Source organism: Neomonachus schauinslandi, chromosome 11 (genome assembly GCF_002201575.2).
Source record: "Neomonachus schauinslandi chromosome 11, ASM220157v2, whole genome shotgun sequence".
Taxonomy (NCBI): domain Eukaryota; kingdom Metazoa; phylum Chordata; class Mammalia; order Carnivora; family Phocidae; genus Neomonachus; species Neomonachus schauinslandi.
In genome coordinates this window covers 13163955-13170093 of record NC_058413.1, presented here as the reverse complement: position 1 = coordinate 13170093, position 6139 = coordinate 13163955, and the positions used below count along the sequence as shown (strand labels likewise).

The 6139-nt window shown below is 38.4% G+C and overlaps 1 pseudogene; it reads left to right on the top strand.

Moving 5' to 3' along the window:
• The first annotated feature begins 5136 nt into the window (after positions 1-5136).
• On the top strand, positions 5137-5750 carry LOC110575809 (annotated as a pseudogene).
• The last annotated feature ends 389 nt before the right edge of the window (positions 5751-6139 follow it).

The following is a 6139-nucleotide window of genomic DNA, read 5'->3' as shown; positions in this document are numbered from 1 at the left end:
GATGATGGGGTGTTTGCATGAGGCAAGTGCTGTGCTAAACAATTTAAGTACATTATTTCAATTAATCTTCACTGATGTATTTATAAATTAGATCCTATCACAATCTTCACTTCACAGATAAGATTCAGAGAGGGCGCAGATTTTTTTCAAGGTCACGTAGCCTATGTAATTGTGGAACTGACATTGGAATCTAGATCTATCTAGTTCCATAATTAAAACTCAATCATCATGCTGTACAACCAAACACCTTCGTCTTTGGGAAGTACTTTTATTAGAAAGTCACTGACTGTGGGTTAGAGACCCTGGCTTAAAAACCCTGGGTAAGGCCCGGGCCTATAACTTATTCCATGTCTGACCCTGGATAAGTCCCAATCCCCTGTTTGTAAGGAGGTTGAACTCTAGCCTTTCTCAGGTCATTTAGGTCATTCTCTTTAGGTCATTTGACATTCTATTCTCTTTGTTCTACTTGATATGCTAGACATAGCCCATTAGGTAATTAACAATCGAATCATCCTGGCTTCATGCCAAATGAATGAAGCAGACTACAGATAACGGAGGGGATTGAAGAGGACGATCTCCAAGACTATTACAGGTGGAGAAAGCTTTTCAGAGAGGATGGGCCTGAACTACTTATTATTTTCCTCTATAGTCACTATATTTACAAATATTTTATTTTTACTTCACCTAATGTGGTGGCATGGCCTGGCAGAAGTGGGCAATTACAGCTCCTTCAGCAGAGAAGAGGAATCGCATAAACCCCAGAAAGAGTCAGGCAGGGAGGCAAAATTGGCAGTTGCATGCTTCCTGCAGACCACCACGTACAGGGACAACATTTTGTCATCAGCTAGGAGTTAACTAGAAGTTGTAGCCAAATGCCCAAGAGTTGCTTGGAGTTGAGTCTTCTTCCCCCAGGAGGCCTATGGCTGCTTCATCCATCCACACCATCCTTGTCATTGTGGGAATGATCAGATAAGGCACTGATTCCTTACCATGGGTGATTTTGTCCCCCCAGGGAACATCTGGAAATATCTGGAGAGACAATTTGTATGTCATGATTTAGCAGAGGGATGGGGGCACCTTTCTACCAACACCAACTGGGTTGAGGCCAGGAATGCTACCAGACATCCTACAAAGCTCAGGACAGCCCCACTCCTACAGCCCACCCCCAGAAATAAAGAATTATCTGACCCAAAATGTCAATAGTGCTGAGGTTGAGGAGCTCTGATATAATGGAACAGCAATTATAGGAAACGTTCTCATTCCCACTCCAACCAGAGGGGAGAGAGAGCCACCCGGCCACCTTGAGCAAGGTTTTTGGGAAGTGTAGGAAAAGCTTTAAACTGAACATGTTGATTTTTAGTAACTATTTATTTTAAAATAGTTTAAGATTCATGAGAGTTGCAAGAATTATAGTGTAGAGTTACCATGAACCCTCCCCCTAGCTTTTCCCTCTGATATTGTTATGTAACCACGGTACATAGTCAAAACCAGAAAATTGACCATGACACAATACTACTAACTCAGGTACAGACATTATTTCGATTTCACCCACTCTTTTTGTTTCTTTGTTTTATCACATGTGCAGACTCAAGTAACCATCACCATAATCAAAATAGAGAATTGTTCCATTGCAACAAAACTCCCTTGTGTTACCCCTGGATAGTCACCCCTCTTCCCTCAGCGCTAATCTCTGGTAACCAGTGATCTGTTTTCCATCACTATAATTTTGTTATTTCAATAACGTTATGTAAGTGGAATCATAGAGTATATAGCCCTTTTTTTTTCACTTAGCATAATGCCTTTGAGTATCACCCAAGTTGTTGCATGTATCAATAATTTATTCTTTCTTACTGATCAATGGTATTCCATTGTATGGATACACCACAGTTTGTTTAACCCTTTACTTGTTAAAAGACATCTGGGAGGGGCACCTGGGTGGCTCAGTTGGTTAAGCAACTGCCTTCGGCTCAGGTCATGATCCTGGAGTCCCGGGATCGAGTCCCGCATCGGGCTCCCTGCTCATCGGGGAGTCTGCTTCTCCCTCTGACCCTCCCCCCTCTCATGCTCTCTCTATCTCATTCTCTCTCTCAAATAAATAAATAAAATCTTTAAAAAAAAAAAAAAAAAAGACATCTGGGATTGTTTCCAGTGTGGAGCTCTGGTAAATAAAGCTGCCATGAACTTTTGTGTTCAGGTTTTTGTGGGAGCATAAGTTTAATTTCTCTAGGACAAATACCTAGGAACACAATTGCTGCATCATTCATACAACAAATGCATATCTAACTTTAGAAGAAACTACCAAACTGTTTTGCATTGGATCCATACCATTTTACATTCCCATCAGCAATGCATATGAGATCCATATATGAGACTGATGTTTTAAAATGGAAAGTGCTATATCTTAACAACCATAATGAGACTGTCTTAATAACTAAAATGATTGCACAGCTAAGACATCTGACTGCAATCATATTAATGGAACTCACTGCTCACCTGGAAAGGAGGATCCAAAGAACAGAGGAGGTAACAGTTATTAAAGAAAATAAAAACCTTTATCTTTGTTTCTCAACAAGTAGAGACTCCTCACTCGAGCATTATGTCAGCAAATATCATTTTCTCTGAAAGGCAAATTTCTATTCCCAGTTTTTATCACATAAGTAACTGCCACTTGGAGCTTCGGATCACCATGTGATAACTCGTGGCATCATTGAGATAAACAAATTCAAGCCACATGCAAGGAACCTGATTTCTCAGTGAGTCTCGTTGACCTTCTATGAAAAATTAGTACTTTTAGTGAACCTGGAAGCAACTGGATCTGCCAATTCATGATATGGATATATCAGCAGGTAAATTACTTAACCTCTCCAACCTACTATAAACTTAGCAAACAACAATTTCTCTATTATATTTTTATGCAATTTGATAATGTATGTAAATCACTTAAAGCAATGCCTGAGACCTAGTGAATACTTAATAAATGTTCACTATTTATGGCATATAAGAGGGTAGCACAAAAGATGACAGAAGTTTTGATTCCTGGTGACTGATAATGCCTTAATATTAAAAGAGATGTCAGGATTAGGGGCTGCTTCAGAATAGGGCTCAATGATTTTTGAGATAGATTGAATGTACTTTGCTAAGAGTTTTCTAGCAGGTATGGGGAAATAAATATTTAGATCTGCACTTATCTGTAAGTCTCCAGTCACATGTGGCTATTCATAATAAAATTTTAATTAATTAAGTGAAACTAAAAATTCAGTCTCAGTAACCACATTTCAGCACTAGCCACATTTCGGGTCATCACCAGGCACATGTATCGGACAGCACAGATACAGAGCACTGCCGAAAAGGCAGAAAGTTCTATTGAACAGAGCAGACAAATCCTCATACGCTTGATCATATTTTTAAATAATTGAGTTTTTGTAATATAATGTATTTTGTTTTGTGTGTTTAAAATATCTTTCCAAGGAGGATTTCATAGCCTTTACCAAATTGCCAAATATGATTTAGAGGCAACAGTAAAAGACCAGAAGTAGAGGTAGAGAGACCTTGAGACACCTTTGTGGAGAAGTCACAAGAGTAAGTACTATTGCACAAAGAGAGAAGGTACATCTGAGGGAGGTAGAACCTCAGGAAATGCTCACCCGATGGGAGGAGACTCGAATGAATGATTGGAAAAGGCAAGGAACCAAGGGAGTCCTGGCTTCCACTACTGAGAGGAATTCCCTTTACCAGCTTGGAATTACTAAGACCAAGAAGGGGCAAAATAAGAACTCTTAACAACCAACTAAAATGGTTGACAAACCCTACATCACCCAAACACACTAGCCACGAATATTTCACACTATCCATGGTGAATCACCTATAATAAACTTAGCAGAGTACATTGGATTCATACACACTAGGAATCAAATTCCACTCAGTCCCTTGGTAAATATATGATCCAGAATAACCTGCTTAATCTCCCAGACCTTCAGTTTCCTCATCTATATGATAGCAATGCAAATAGCTACCTGTTTGTTGTGAAGAAGAAATAAAATAATTCATGTGAACACATAGCCAATAGTAGAAATGCCATAAATGTTAGCTGACATCTTGAGTGTTTTGTCCTGGAGCAAATCTGATATAGAATTAAAAAGGGAGTGGTAGCAAAAGCCAGTTTTAAATTTACCTATTTACTCAATGCCTTTGAATTCTTTCTCCCTTTGAAGAACATAAAGATTGCAAATAGGCTAGGACAGCATGTTCTGCCAGCTTTTTGTTGTCATTGTTCTTTAAAATTATTGCCATAAAAGTAAACACTTGCTACTGGTGAAATAAGTCGGCAAGTGGAAAGTAAAGGTGTCTCCCCTGGACACTTAAGATGCTCAGACTTTCTTACATACTTATCTAACATTATTATATATTTCTTGAGTGACTTTGATTAAAGTACTATAAGCAATGTTGCTCAGGAGATATCTTCTTACACAGAAAATAGACAACCCTTCTTTATTTCTTTAAGATTTGCTCTGGTTCAGGCAATGTATGTAGTGTCAACAGAAATGAATCCACCAGCATCCTATCAGCACCTACTAGAAACTCAGTACCACCCCAAACTCTGGGAAAGGGTATAGTCATCAGCCAATCAATCTGCTGGTAAGATGGCAAATGCTGGAAAGTAATCTAGCAGCGGATGTATGGCAATATGAATTCAGACTCTTAGAAAAGTTCTCATATACTCCTTTGCCTTTGTAATTATTAAACTTTTATGAAACTGACAAGCATAAATTCTCAAAGTCAATTTGATAACAGTTGTCAATAACTATAAAAATAGTCAATGCTTTGACCCTGTACTTTCCTTTCAAGGCATTTTTCCTGTAGATATAATGCAGATAAATACTTATTTAAGGGGACTTTGTTATTTTGTTATTAATAATGGAAACAATTTGAGAATTGCCTAGATATTGTTAAACAAAAGATGGTACCTCCCTAATGTGGAATTTGTTAGCTATTTGAAGTTATGTTTTTCAAAGAATACTTTGCAGAGAGGAAATGTTAAGAAAAAATACATTAAGACACTTCCTCTGAGCTGTTGCAGTTGTTGGTGTTTCCCTGATCTGGGCTGCCCAGGTCCTGCAGGGCCGTGAAGACGTCACCATGCCTTAAAGCCTAAAGGGAAAACTTGTAGGACAGGGAAAAAAAAAGTCATCCATCCACATAGTAGAAAAGCAGCTCAAATTACAAGAGAGGCCCACAAACAAGAAAAAAAGGAAAAATTGAAGAATGAAAAGGTATTGCGTCTCAAACTTATTGGTGAAAAACGGCAGTGGTTTCAAAGTCATCTTGATCCCCCAAAAGTAGGATATTCAAAGAGAGATGCTTGTGAATTAATTGAAAGGTATTTTAATCGATTCAGCAGTGAACTAGAGCAGACTGAATTACAGAACAGCATCAAAGACAGGCAGGGAAGGCGGCACTATTCCCAGGAGACAGTCATCAAGCAGACAATGGAGTGTGAGCAACAACAGTATGAAGAATATGGCCTTGAGATTCCAAACATTGTAAATGCAGGTAATCTGAGAACTTTTAGGGAATGGGATTTCAATCCGAAGAAATTGCCAAACATTAAAATGAGAAAAATTTGTGCTAATGATGCAGTCCCCAAGAAGTGTAAGAAAAAGACTGTGACGGCTGTAGACAAAGATTTAGGAGAACTGGAACTAAAAGATGAATCAAGTGATTCAGATGAGGAAATGACAGCAGTGGCCTAATTGTCCTTTGTTTGAGGTGAAAGCAAATAATTGGAGAGCTTCAAGTTCTGTTTGACCTGATTATGGTAAATAACTGTCCAGATTCAAGAATTTGATATGTAACTTCTTTCATGGTGAGAATCCCATTTGCAGTTTCAACAGCAGTGTTATGACTTTCATTTAAAAATGAATGTTGCTTTTCATTTACATTAAGTTGCTAAAATAGATATAGTGAAATAAAAGCACAATCTAAGATCCATTTAATCGGAATTTCCTGGGCAGGGGAAGGGATATGAATAAGGACAGAAATGTTTTGATTTTTTTCCTCATGTTTACGTCGGATCACCTGATCTCACATTCTGGGGCTTGTATAGCAACGTGTTTGCTGTAAGGGTCCTATGGATACTTCT